The sequence below is a fragment of the Bison bison genome, unplaced genomic scaffold (genome assembly GCF_000754665.1).
Source record: "Bison bison bison isolate TAMUID 2011002044 unplaced genomic scaffold, Bison_UMD1.0 scf7180017864460, whole genome shotgun sequence".
Lineage (NCBI taxonomy): Eukaryota > Metazoa > Chordata > Mammalia > Artiodactyla > Bovidae > Bison > Bison bison.
Window position 1 is genome coordinate 6,964,347 of NW_011495022.1, and position 15,110 is coordinate 6,979,456.

Consider the following 15,110-nt stretch of genomic DNA (forward strand, 5'->3'; position numbering starts at 1 on the left):
GCCAGCATCTGCTATAGCCAGTATTAGTCTCCAACCTGGTATACTTTCTACATCTGTTTATATCAGAAAGCCAACATATTGTCCTATGGGATTTTAAATTTTTAAATAAATAGCAACATACTGAATACGTTTGTTTGACTTGCCTTTTTCTTAACTAAAAATTATATACTTGAGATTTATCCATGTTGAAATATATAGATGCAAATCATTTATTTTAGCAGCTCTTTGTGTTCAGGTATTTGAATAAACCACTTTTTTTGGTCCACTTACCCAAATTGATAGCTTGTTTCCATTCGTTTCTGTATAATAGACATGGTCACATTCACGTGAGCTCATGTTTTCTCTATGAGATTCCTGAAGAGTAGATTGCTGGTCACAGGGTAGTAACAACTCCAGCTTTGCTGGGTATTGCCAAATTGTTCTACCAAATACATAGGCCAATTTATACTATCAAAAGCAGTGTGAAGAACTTCTTTGTTTCCCCATCTGTGCCAACATACTGGATATGATGTTGTTAATTTTTGTCAATCTGATGGATTGAAATGGTAGTTTGTTATTATGACATTTTAAATTTGCATGTACCTTACTTCAGGAGAGGCTGAGTATATTTTCTTATGTTTATTGGGCATTTGAACATTCTCTTTTGTGCATTTCTTGTTCATCTTCTGTGTCTGTGGGGAGAGGGTTCTTCATATTTTTCTTAGCAATTTGTAGACATTCTGTACATATCCTGGACGTTGATACTTTGGGAAACAAACCTCTTTTTCTGTCCTGTGGCTTATCTTTCATGGCACTTTTCAGTCATAAAAGTTTTAAATTTTAATGTAGTAAAATCTAACAGTATCTCCCTTTATGTATCGTTTGGCTTTACATTTAAGGCTGCGATCCAAAAGTCTACAAGCAATAAATGCTGGAGAGGGTGTGGAGAAAAGGGAACCCTCTTACACTGTTGGTGGGAATGCAAACTAGTACAGCCACTATGGAGAACAGTGTGGAGATTCCTTAAAAAACTGGAAATAGAACTGCCTTATGATCCAGCAATCCCACTGCTGGGCATACACACTGAGGAAACCAGAAGGGAAAGAGACACATGTACCCCAATGTTCATCGCAGCACTGTGTATAATAGCCAGGACATGGAAGCAACCTAGATGTCCATCAGCAGATGAATGGATAAGAAAGCTGTGGTACATATACACAATGGAGTATTACTCAGCCATTAAAAAGAATACATTTGAATCAATTCTAATGAGGTGGATGAAACTGGAGCCTATTATACAGAGTGAAGTAAGCCAGAAGGAAAAACACCAATACAGTATACTAACGCATAGATATGGAATTTAGAAAGATGGTAACAATAACCCGGTGTATGAGACAGCAAAAGAGACACTGATGTATAGAACAGTCTTATGGACTCTGTTGGAGAGGGAGAGGGTGGGAAGATTTGGGAGAATGGCATTGAAACATGTATAATATCATATACGAAACGAGTTGCCAGTCCAGGTTCGATGCACGATACTGGATGCTTGGGGCTGGTGCACTCGGACGCCCCAGAGGGATGGTATTGGGAGGGAGGAGGGAGGAGGGTTCAGGATGGGGAACAAATGTATACCTGTGGCGGATTCATTTCAATATTTGGCAAAACTAATACAATATTGTAAAGTTTAAAAATAAAATAAAAAAAAAAAAAGAAATGTCCCCTTATCCTTAGGTTTTTGTTTGTTTTTTCCTCCTAATTTATTGATTTAGATTCTTAGCTCAATAATTTTTAATCTTTCTTTTTGTCTAATATATTCATTTAATACTATAAAAGTGAAAGTGAAAGTCGCTCAGTTGTGTCTGACTCTTTGCGACCCTATGGACTATATAGTCCATGGAATTCTCTAGGTCCGAGTACTGGAGTGGGTAGCCTTTCCCTTCTCCAGGGCATCTTCCCAACCCAGGGGAAAAAGACATCATTTTTGACACATAGTTGTATTTTTGACACATGATTTTGTATAATTTTTATCTATTTTATTTACTTAGTTATTTTGGCCACTGAGCGACTTTCACTTTCACTTTGGTCTTTGTTGCTGTATGTTGCTGTATGTTGCTGAATGTTGTGGTGAGTAGGGGCTACACTCTGGTTGCAGTGCATGGGCTTCTCATTGCGGTGGCTTCTCTTATTGCGGAGCACAGGTTTTAGGTCTGTGGGTTTCAGTAGTTGTGGCACACGAGCTTAGTTGCTCTGCAGCATATGGAATCTTCCAGGGCCAGCGATTGAACTGGTGTCCCCTGCATTGCAAGGTGAACTCTTAACCACTGGACCACCAGGGAAGCCTGATACATAATTTTTGATACACCATGTTTTCATTATCTTTCAGTTCTAATTTCTGCTGTGCTATCTGTCTTTGGCCCATGAATTATTTTTAAATGTTTGAAAAAAAATTTAAATGTCTCAGTATTTGGACATTATTTTTTATTTCCAACTTTATAGCATTATAGTCAGAATATTCTGTCAACAGGATAGAATCCTCACCTAGCCACCCAGCTACACAATTCTAGGAGTACTATTTCCAGCCTGGATCTCTCTTAAGCTTCAGTTCCACATATCCAGTCCCTCTCAGGTCACTTCCATGTGGATGTCTCACAGGCCCCTTTACACTCAGGAATACATAAGTCAATTTCTCATATCCTTTCCTTCCCTCCTGCCCCATACCAGGGACTGTTCCTTAATGTGGTGAAAGATACCACTATCTTTCTGGTCAGTGAAGCTGGAAACCTCGGACCTCCTGCCACGTGCATATCAGAACAGAATGCATGCCGTCAGTTTCACCTCCTTGGTATTCCTTCATCCCCTCTCCAGCCCCATTACTGCAGCTGTGATTCACACCCTGGCCATCCCTCTCCTGGGTTCTCATGCCCTTCCTTTGCTCTCCCAGTCTCTAGGGTGTGGTGTCCTCAATTCTGTTCGCCATGTAACACTACATGAATTGTACTGCAAGGGAAATTTATTTTGTTTCCCCCTGCTTTACACTCTTGGATGGCTCCTTGCAGGGGTCCCCAACATCTGGGACTTAATACCTGATGATCTGAGGTGGAGCTAATGTAATAATAACAGAAATAAAGTGCATAGCAAATGTAATACGCTTGAATCATCTCAAAACCACCCCCCACCACCCAGTCCATGGAGAAACTGTCTTCCACAAAAACCGATCCCTGTTGCCAAAAAGGTTGGGGACCACTGGCAGGATAAAGTTGAAACCCTGTGTCCTGTGACCCCACCCACCTCTCTCTCAGCTCTGCCTCACTCTATGCCCAGTCATGGGAACAAGTTGCTGTTCCCAAACGGTGTCAGCATGTTACAGTTTCTGGGAGAGCTCTCAAGCTGTGCCCTCTCTCGTGAATGCATTTGCTTTACTTGGTCTACTGAGCAAATACTGAAAGATTCAGCCCAAGTTTCACCTCCCTCAAGAAGCCTGCTTGGTGACCTCCTTTAATACACCCTAGAGTTCCAAGCTGGAACTGACTAGACTGACTCGCCTGACTAGACTCGAAGCTCCTTGAGGGCGGGGACCATTTCCAAATTGTCACTCTGTCTTATTCATTGTATAAATGGAAAAAATGGGCACTAATTGTGAAGAAAAATATAGCTTCAGAGCCAGTTGGATGTTTGGGGTCTTAAGAATTATCCTCTCTTTCCAAAGTAAGTTAAGTTGCCTCTGGAATTTCAGAAGAGGTGTGGGCTGAGAAATGCAGAGTGTTAACCCTTGTCTATCAGTAAGACTGTAGGAGGGCATGTGGAAATGCTGAAAGAAGAAGCACATGAAAGGGAAGCTTAAGTAAATTACGTCCTGAAAAAACTTCTAGGACATCTAGCTTTAAAAAAAGAAAAAAAGCTCATCACTTGTTCAAAATCCACTTAGTAATCTTTAGAATCATTTTATTATCATTTTTGCTAATAAGCTAGGCTCTAAGAGGGGGAAAGGACTTATAAAAAACATAAATAAAAAGTATTTGTTTATGATACTAGCCTAGTTTTCAACATCACTTTTCAAATCAAAGGAACTTTGTGGAAACATTTTCTCATACTCCCTTCCTTCTTTTCTCCCCCACATCCCTACCTCTGGTCATAGATTTAGTTCCAACAGATTTAATTAAAGAGCAGCACTTGGAAGAAGTATCCAGAGGCATGGTCAGGATGAGACTCCTACTGAATTCAGATCAGGCAAAGAAAACCAAAGAGAAAAATCTAAAAGCAATCTTTTTTCTCCTTTTCTAGTTTTAATACAATTCTAGTTTAGAGCACAAAGTGTCTCAAATAGGGATGAAAAGCATATGCCTGTGTGCTCAGTCGAGTCCGACTCTTTGCAACCCCATGGATTGCAGGCCAGTAGGCTTGTCAGTCCATGGAATTTTCCAGGCAAAAATACGAGAGTGGGTGTCCATGTCCTTCTCCATTGGATCCAGGGTCCAATTGGGGGATGGGACCTAAATCTCCTGCATTGGCCAGTGGATTCTTTACCACTGAGCCACGTGGTAAGCCCAAGGATGGGGTAGCTTTTCCTAAAATGTATTTCACTGAATAGTATTTAACAAGCTTTTAAATAGTATTTGAGGGGATAAAGATTCAGAAAGAGATTCCTTTCAAAGTACATAAAATGTTCCGAGATGTCCTGCAGTTGAAAACCTGTTTAATTGTATTTAACCCAGCCTTTCCCAACATTTATTTGATTATAAAATCTTTTTTGTGTGGAGCACCTATTAACATGCTGCAGAAACACATCATTTGGATAAAAATAGTCTGATTTGAGGGCAGATGTTTCACTTAGTAAAGATTATTCTGAAGTAGTAGAGAGTTAATGAACATCTTAAACAACCTGAAAAGCAGTGTCAGAAGATTTTAAAAATGCTGTCAAGAACTCATAAAATATACATTATATTGGTGGCAATATTGTAAAATGCTGTATGATACATTAAAATCATCAGATTATACACCATTACCCTACAATCTTCTAATCACATATTTATACATTTTACATTGTATCTGCAAAATGAACCCTGTTATAAATATTGTGCTTGAATTATAGAAGTATGCTATAACCCCAACTATGAAGGATTCCATGAACTTGGAAGTAGCAGCTTCAGATAATAAGAGTGTCAGGGCAAAAGAATGATTAAAAATTATAGCATCACAGAACTTTAGAGCTAAAAGGCAATCTAGAGATAATTTTAATCCAACCCCTCACTAGAGACAAGAGGAAACTGGCTTCCCAGGTAGCGCTAGTGATGAAGAATCTGCCTGTCAGTGCAGGAGACGAAAGAGATGCGGGTTCGATCCCTGGGTCAGGAAGATGTCCTGGAGTAGGAAGTGGCTTCTACTTCAGTATTCTTGCCTGGAGAATCCCATAAACAGAGGGGAGCACTACAGTCCATGGGGTCGCAAAGAGGTGGACACGACTGAGTGACTAAGTGCACACCAGAAGAAGAACAGGCGGCAAAAGTGTAGAAAAGGTGAGTGACACCGAGGACAGCTTTTTTTCCCCCTTATGCATGAGGTAGCAAGAAAGAGTCAAGTGCTCTGGGAAGATGAGGTTAGATTGTTGTGAGAAGGAAGCCTGGGTATATGATGGTTGACATGCTTATGTATGTCAGGAAGAGAGTGAGGAGCTACTGAGACAAGCAGTATGATCAGGGTGACAGTTAGCTAAGCAGACCCGTGGGCTGAGGTGGGGGGGAGGGTCCTGAAAAGAAGCATCAAGGCAGTGACCTACACTTAACCTGGTGCTCTCAAAGACTACCTAAAGTAAGTAGACACACCCATCTTCTCTGAAAACAGCACTGCTCACCTAGAACCCTGCCAAGATCTACTTCAGTCATGTTAAAGCTCCACCGAGTGTATGCATTCTCCAGGGCTAGAGACAACTGGATCTGAAGTGGACACTGGCCCAGCTCTAACCGCCTCCCCTCGGTGCGATATACCCAAGCTGCTGATGTGTCTAGAATGGCTACCCCCTGCCAGCTACCTTCTTCCTTCTCCACTTCCCTGCAGAGGAGGCTGCATTCTTCTAGGGACCTGGAAGACACATTCCCAGGGGAAACGCTTTGCTCTCGGCCCTTGGGGTCAGGCTTCCGACAGACTGTGTGGCCGATTTGTCATTCATGGCAAGTATCTTGAGAGTCTCCATCAGAGAGCAAGCCTTGCACATCTGTTGAATCCAGTGATTGCTTTATATTTAAAGGACAGTATTTGTGCTCTGAAGCTGTCAAGTGAGGAGGATGCTGCCACATCCTCTGAAGCAGCTCTTTCAGGACGATTTTCAAATGGTAAAGTGTTGGAGTTCTTAAGTGAGAGAAAATTCCAGAAGAGCTAATAAAAACAACCAATGAATAAATCTGTTCTCACACATGAGTTGAGCACTCAGGTGTGCCCAGGATATGGCCATCATAGTAAACATTTATGTACACTCATTATATTACATATATTATTCCTTTTAAATTTTTAAACATTTTAAAATAGTAGAAAAAAGTAAATCACTTGGAATTCCCTGATTGTCCAGTGGTTAGGACTCAGCACTTGCACTGCAGTGGCCTAGGTTGAATCCCTGGTTGGGGAATTAAGATCTCACAAGATGCTCAGTGCAGCCAAAACAAAGAAACAATAGACAAAAAAGGAAAGTAAATTGCTGAAAAGAGTGATATTTTTCTGATGAGATTTCTTAGTCATATATTTGTAAGTTGAGTTTGAGCACCTGAAGAAACAAATATTTAACATAGACAAAAAGTCTACATACATTTCTTGACTGCATGGTTACAACTAGGGGAAAACCAAACAGGCTTAAAGGAAGAGGACTGTGGAGGGCAGTGAGAGGCAGCCTCAGGTCCTCTTTCAGGGGACTTGTTGTCTGGCTGCTGGGAGTGCTGCTGGCAGATAGCCTTAGCTATCAGCCCCTGGGCATTGCCCCAAGAGTAGAGAGCCCCCTCACTAAGGTCATGCCCCTTTCAAGGGCAGCCCACAGCCAGTGGCTGATTGATGCAACAGTACGAGGCTATCCTGCACCAACACCAGCAGAACTCTCAGCTCCTGGACTGGAGAGCAGAGAGGGATGTGCCCCACACCCAAGACATAATCACTGGAGTACTGAGCTCTGAAGACGAGATCTTCTGACCAAAGGAAGACTGCACTGGCAAGGTCAGGGCTCCCATTAGGAAAGAATGGGACCCTGACTGCCAGGATGAAGACGATGAAACTGCCAACCTCCCAAATCTTGAATTTTTATGGATGCAATGATTGTCCTTTCAGTCAATGATAAGGTCAAAGTGGATAGGTAAGGGAATCGTGACTTGCAGAGAACGATGAGATGGCTACTGGAAGGTGATGGATGTGTTTGCCACCAGGCAGGCCACTGGGTGGCTCTGGGTACTCCTTTTCCCGTTTCAATGATGAATGGGCAAGAATGGCAGCTCAGATTTGTCAGGCATGAGGGTCCTGGTCACACCACTTACCACTCAGGTGAACCACTGAGATCAGTGGCGATACAGGCTGAGGGTGAGTGGGATCTAAAATGGTAAGAAGAGGACGGTGAAGATGAGTGTCATCTGTGGGCCTGAGCCTAGCCACAGCACTGGAGGCTATGGTTTCCTGCAGAAAAGTGGTCCGGAGGAGCTCCTTTCAGGATGTACGTGCAATTGTGGATCCCAAAAGTACCAGGAATGGCTGGGGTGGACTTAGAGATGTGCCGTGCAGATCACCTCAGGCAGGACTTGCAAATTGGGCAGATAGCCTTTCCTGGAAACTGGAAATTAGATCTAAAGCTCTGATTGGACTGAAGTCCACCATTTTCGGCAGGAACACATTTGGAAAGAACTGTCTACTTCCCACTGTGTTCCCATTCTCTGAAGGTTGTCCCACTTGGATGCCAGGGTTAACTTTTTTTTTTCCTGGCAAGACTACTTTGTAGACATTAGTGGGTTCCTCCCTGAGGAGGCTCATGGTGTATAACTGTCTTTCTGTGACTTGAGCACCAACCAATGGTTGCTGTGTTGATTCATTTATCTATTAGAAGCTACAAAGTAATGATTTTCTTATTCTACTGATATCCTTTATTTTTCAGCTGGAATGCTTCTAAAAAGAGAAAATTTCCCTTGTCTACTGTTTATTGTTTATATGGGGGAAATGGCAAAAGTGCTCAGTTTTTTCCCTTTGTTTATCAGTTTTCAAAATGATCAATTTGTTCCCTAGCCTCCTCCAGATGTCACTAAATCATGGTGATTTCTTTTACTATCATTATAATTTATGGATTATAAATAATTTCAATGCCCAGTTGCTCAGTTGTGTCCGACTCTTTGCAACACCATGGACTGTAGCCCGCCAGGCTCCTTTGTCCATGGGATTATCCTGGCAAGAATACTGGAGTGGGTTGCCATTTCCTCCACCTTTTGACCTGCCCCTGCTGCCGCTGCTGCTGCTGCTAAGTCGCTTTGGTCGTGTCTGACTCTGTGCGACCCTATAGACGGCAGCCCATGAGGCTCCCCCGTCCCTGGGGTTCTCCAGGCAAGAACACTGGAGTGGGTTGCCATTTCCTTCTCCAGTGCATGAAAGTGAAAAGTCAAAGTGAAGTCGCTCAGTTATGTCCGACTCTTAGCAACCCCATGGATTGCAGCCCACCAGGCTCCTCCGTCCATGGGACTTTGCAGGCAAGAGTACTGGAGTGGGGTGCCACTGCCTTCTCTGTGACCTGCCCCTACTAGTCTTCAATAGGTATAATCAGATGTTTTATTTACCAAATGTGCAGGCCTGAACCATGTTTCACATTATCAGACACCTGGCTTATTCCTGGAAAGCATTATTTGAAAAAGCAACTGGCTGGAACTTCTAGCTCAGCCTGTAAGAACTGTGGATTCAGCAGGATTTCCAATCGCTCTCCTCTTTGGTGAAGGGAAAACAAGTGCCCTCAATTAAGGAAAGTGAGATCACCCCATCACAGCCTTGAGCAGCACCGAGGCCATATAGTGCACAGCAAATCACACGTGTCGGGCAGGGGGTCACGTAGATTTATAAACGCAGGCCTGGAAGGCATTGATCATTGATATGAATGAAGCAGACAGTTCAGGTTTGCTTCACTCTCTGAAATCTGTAGGTTTAATTCTGACGCAGTCCACGATACAATCATGGATTATTCCATCTCTGAACTGAACTGTTCATATCATAGAACTGTGATATTTCGAAGGAAGATTTTAGATTTGGTTTTGTCTTGACTTAAAGTGAGCACAGACTTATGATAATAACTGTGTTCAGGCTGTGTGTGGGCATGGCGTCTACAGGACCAGGGAGTGGATGGCGGGGGAGAGTGCGGTGTGCTGCCCAGAGCTGGTGCTGCTGCTCTGCTCTCTGGCTGTGTTGGGATCCTCTCTCTAAATCCAGAAAGCCACATTCCAGTGGTCTAGGCTCTTGAGCAGTTTTTCAGGGTAGCAAATATCTTTCATTCCTTCTTTATTTTGATAAAGGGATAAAAATGGCGGGTGCCACCATAATCCCATTTGCTCCCCTCCAAGCTTGTGCTTTTGTGGAGCATGTGAGGTTGGGCCTCTGCAATCCCACTTGCTGCTGCAGCCGGCTGTTGAAAACTGTCCCACAGGAAGTGTCACGTCTTTGATTTCTGAGCGGTGGCTCTGCTTCGAGCTGGTGCTCGTCTCAGAAAGGCACTCTTCCTGCCAGGGTTTGAAGAGCATCTCTTGTCATCTCAGCACGAGAGAAAGCACATCAGCAAAGAGATCAGCAACCCAGAGGGCTCACGTGAGAATGGCAGAACAACGGCCTCAGAGCGACAGCCAGCGCCTTGCCAAGCCCATGGAGGGAAACAAAGGTCTCCACAGACAGCAAGGGCAAAAGACTTGGTACTTGATGTCTACTCCTTGAGAGACCACACAAGCAAAAACCAAGGCCTGGTGCAAGTTCCCTGATGTGGGGAGCGAACATGTGTGCACAGCTGGAGAGGAGCCAGAGCAAAGGGGATCTCACCGTAACAGGAACGCCTCTGCAGTTTTGGGCGAGGGCCACCACAGTTCCTCAGCCCTGTGAATGCTCTACAGGATGAAGCATGGATAATCTCCCAAGCTTTCCTCAGTTTCCACCCCAGGATCTGTGGCAGGACTTGTCCCATAACTCCCGCTTTCTACCCTGAGGTTCTCCTCACCAACTAACCCTATTTATTTATTTTAAATATTTTGTTATGAATCGCTTTGAACATACACAAAAATAAAAAGAATAGTATAATGAGCCCCCTCCACCCTGTCCAAGTGCCCATAACTTAACTAGAACAACCGAGAATCCCCAGTCAGTCCTGACCCACCTACGCTCTTAGCCGTTCCCTCTCACCTGTATTATTATTATTATTATTTGGGTAAAGGTTTATTTATTTGGCTGTCCTGGCTCCTAGTTGCGGCATGCTGGACCTAGTTCCCTGATCAGGGATCGAACTTGGGTCCCAGCATTGGGAGCAGAGTCTTAGCCAGTGGACCACCAGGGAATTCCTCATATGGTATTATTTTGAAGCAAATTCCAGATGACATATTTTTTTCATAGCAGTTAAGGTACTCTCCTTTTTTTTCATCTTTTTCTTCTCCATTTATTCTTGAAATCACAAAAGCCTCTAGCACACTTAAAAACATTGATTTAAAAATATCAAGTATTGAAAAAATTTAATATCAGATATTCCGTCAGCATTTAAATTTCCAATTAACCCTGGTTAAGTCACTCATACTAAGTCCTTGTAGATCTTACAACATGGGGCAAGTTTTAAGCTATAATTTTTTTCATAGTTGCCTCATGACACACGCACATTTCGAAAACTGGTCCATCCAAGTTCAAGAGGGTCCACACAGTAGGGGTATTTCAATCAGGATGATGTTTGTGTTTTCTGTCTTTGGAGGCAAGTCAGAACCCCCAGGAAGACTGTCATGGAAGGATATGTTGTGGATTGAGGGGACTGACAAAAATTCTGAATGAGAGTGGGAAGTGCAGAAGATGCCCAAAGAAGAGACAGCACGTGTCTCAGGGTAAGGTCAACAGAGGCTGAAGAGACATGGCAGTTTCAAGCAGGTGAGTTTTATGATTGGGAAAAACAGCCCTTGGCTACTAAACTGTTGTTGGTATGATTTGTTGCCATTTCTTATGGGCAGTTTCACTGGCTACAATCAGAACTTTCTGGATGCAACATGAATTTTCTGGATCATAATGTAGTATGCAAACAGAGCAGTGATTTTTGGTAGGAGATGCGGGTATTGGGAATGGTCTAGAAGCCTTATGAAAAGGGCTGAAATGGCCTCAATCAGTAAACAACTTCTGTAAAATTAGGGATAAGTTTAAGTTACCATGATAATGGAGAATAAAAGGAGAAATGACCAGGGATGGGACTCTTGGCTGCAGGCTCAGGGTCTTCGTTGGTGTTTAACTGACAATGCAGGTTTCTACTGGGATATCTTTAGAGCTGTTGGGAGCTCTTGAGTGACTTAACATCAAAACATACATAATCGGTTGTTAATTGGCATAATTCATCTTTCTTGATGTATTTGCCTTAAGTCAGCATTTCTCAGCCTGGGTTCTGAGCAACACTAGGTATCTGGTGGCTTTTCCAAAGTCAGATTAAGTTTGGGAAACACGGAACACCCCATTTCCCCTCTCAGAGAGTTACAGTGCCCACTGGTATATTTAAAGTTCTAAAAAATCTTCTGCTGAGCTTTGTGCCTGGCTCAAGCAGACACTAATTCTAATGTTTAATAAATTGATAGATGTTACCCAATATTTTGCAAACTTTATTATTTATGGAAACTATTTCTGTGGAATATCTAATACTAATATCACACATTAGATATTTCTATGGAATATCTAATGTCAATATTGAAAATTAATACCTAATATTAATTTCTATGAATAATAACATTAATATTAACATCCAGTATTAATAATGTCCTATATAGGATATACTTATACTAAAATTTTTTTGTTATTTATCTGATCTCAAATTTGACTGGGCATCCTGTACTATAATTTTCAATATCTGTCAATTCTACTCTGTCTTCATGTTCCTCCAACCCATTGCGTCAGTGGGAGCAGCCACATTTGAACAAAGGGCCCCTCCTCTTGGCCTTCATGGATTGTTTGAGTTGGGCACCTTATTCAAAGTAAGTCAATCAATCCCTGCCTTGGAAAAGCAGAATTAGAGGCAGAGTACATAGATTAGTCTGGATGCTGCCTTGAATGGAGGAGAGCGCATCAAAGAGGGAAGTGCTCGTGATGAACATTTTCTACCACCAAGACTGGGAAACAAAAGAAGGAGCCAATGCTAAGAGAAGGAAAGAAGACTTTAGGGTCCCCTAAAATGTTCTAATTCCTTCTTCTTGCCCTTTCTGAAGCTTGGTTATTTAACAACCCTTGAATTCCTTAAGATACCCAGGAGTTCTTATAATACACATTTCCTTTGCTTAAGCTAGTTCAAAGGGATTTCTATTCCTTGCAACCAGAAAATATCCTAATAAAGTGTGATTCTTCCTGGAGAGAAATTGATTAGCTCTGTCATTCATGATTTGCTGTAATAGGTACGGCATAGAGTGCTGACATGCATTTTGAGAATGAGGTAGCTTATCTTTAAGGAGACCATTTAGAAATTTAGGGTGAGGCCTGGATAAATGATAACACAGAAGGCAGGGCCTCGTCGTTTTCCCAGCTAGCTCTATCTCTAGCCTGAAGCTCTCCAGCTTCTAGCAAAGAAAGGAAATCTTAGGAAAATTACAAAACCACCACACAGGCTTTTTCTCTGGGTAAACGGACAAGTTCACTCTGCATGCCAGATTAAGATAGTGTACTTGAAAATCCTGAAGTTCCCAAGACTGGAATCCTGAGTCGAAAATTGGACCCCCCAAGGCTCATGGCTGTTGGCCTTGAGTTAAGTGCCACCCTTTGTTCTTACCATGGGAAGTTCAATTTAGAGCAATTTGGAATGATTCCCTCCAGTCCCAGGGCATCATTAGGTATTTCAAGGCTGGTGGTTAGCTTGGTAAAAACCACTTCCCCATATTAGAAGATCACAGGGACTATTGAAAAGACATCACAGAGTGTATGATTTTAAGCAAGTCATAGTTTTCAGATTACCAGTATTTTCAGACAGTTTAAAAAGTGCTCGTACCTTATACATAAACACAATCTATGTAGTAAAGCTCAGATTGACCTTGGAAAAAGCCTCTTTAATGCAGCATGGAAGTGCTGCGGTCTCCTTGGGTATCATGAGGTATTCGGGAATGTTTTATCTTATTTTATATTAGTTTATTTTCCTTAAGGTCAAGACTGGAACAAATGACAGTGAACCTTGATGAACAGATACGGACCACAGATTAGGGGTTAGTAGCTCCTTAATCGATCTTCTATTAAATTGTGGGCCTGGTTTCTCTTGCTGTGAGTTTGTTATTTTTTAACATGAATTTATTGTTGGTTGGCTCTGGAGTATGATTCTCACTTTAATACTGTAGGATCAGTGTTTTTCAGCCAGACAACCTCAGTGTCTCTGGAGTTTTCGGCTGCTAAACCTTAATATGATGAATGGGGTATGATACTATACCCAGAAGATATTAATGGATTCATGCACATAATACAGTCATCACCACTGACAGGCCACATCGGCGCTGACATGTCAACCTGCACTGAAACTATAAGTTGAGAAGTACATTTATTTAGACATTTGTTACAAATGATTCCTTCTTTTGAGGATCCAAATGAGGTTTCCTTCCATTCCTCAAAGTGTAGCTTAAAGGCAAGAGATAGCTACTCTTGAATAGATATTCCATCTCTATATTGGAACCTGTGTTTGGGTGATGGAGGAGGGATATTATGGGAATGCTGTGGTGGCCTGAATCTTTAACATATCCTTCCAACGCTGATTTGTAAGTTTGGGTTTTATCAGTAAAAAGCAATTTCTAGGAAAGAATTACTCTCATAATGATACGATTTTAGATGAGGAGAAAAAGTCTGATATCTGAGATCATACACAACATTGATAAACAGCTATGTTTTTATATTTTCTTAGAATATTCTTGGCTTTGTACTTTATTTCTTCCTTTGCTTTATGTTGGAACTTATGTTCCTTGAAGAAGAAATACAGACAGGAGAGCCTTCTGTTTAACACTGGCAGTCAAAGATTCGCTGGTATCCTTAAGAGCTGTTTGTTGAACTCTAGTACTTCTGCAGAGAAGCAACACTGTAGTCTACTTTTATATACTTTGCTCTGTTTGCTTTGGACTTGGCATAAGCTTTGGAGGAGTTTAACTGGGTCTTTGTTTTCTTTTTCCTTTTTTTTTTTCTCCCTGAGATACAGTGTTTGAGTCTATGTGTTCAGTTCAGTTCAGATGCTCAGTCATGTCCGACTCTTTGCAACCCCATGAGTCGCAGCACGCCAGGCCTCCCTGTCCATCACCAACTCCCGGAGTTCACTCAAACTCATGTCCATCGAGTCGGTGATGCCATCCAGCCATCTCATCCTCTGTCTCCTCCTGCCCTCAATCCCTCTCAGCATCAGGGTCTTCCAATAAGTCAACTCTTTGCACAAGATGGCCAAAGTATTGGAGTTTCAGCTTTAACATCAGTTCTTCCAATGAACACCCAGGACTGATCTCCTTTAGGAAGGACTGGTTGGATCTCCTTGCAGTCCAAGGGACTCTCAAGAGTCTTCTCCAACACCACAGTTCAAAACCATCAATTCTTTGGCGCTCAGCTTTCTTCACAGTCCAACTCTCATATCCATACATGACCACTGGAAAACCCATAGCCTTGACTAGACGGACCTTTGTTGGCAAAGTAATATCTCTGCTTTTGAATATGCTATCTAGGTTGGTCATAACTGTCCTTCCAAGGAGGAAGTGTCTTTTCATTTCATGGCTGCAGTCACCATCTGCAGTGACTTTGGAGCCCCCCAAAATAAAGTCTGACACGGTTTCCACTGTTTCCCCATCTAATTCCCATGAAGTGATGGGACCAGATGCCGTGATCTTAGTTTTCTGAATGTTGAGCTTTAAGCCAACTTGTTCACTCTCCACTTTCACTTTCATCAAGAGGCTTTTGAGTTCCTCTTGACTTTCTGCCAT

At 42.3% G+C, this 15,110-nt stretch overlaps 1 non-coding gene across 1 annotated transcript; it reads left to right on the forward strand.

Annotated features, from left to right (window-relative positions):
- The first annotated feature begins 6,523 nt into the window (after window positions 1-6,523).
- Window positions 6,524-6,595, forward strand: TRNAA-UGC. The gene has a single exon. It is a non-coding gene; the product is annotated as a tRNA-Ala (tRNA).
- Window positions 6,596-15,110: the final 8,515 nt, after the last annotated feature.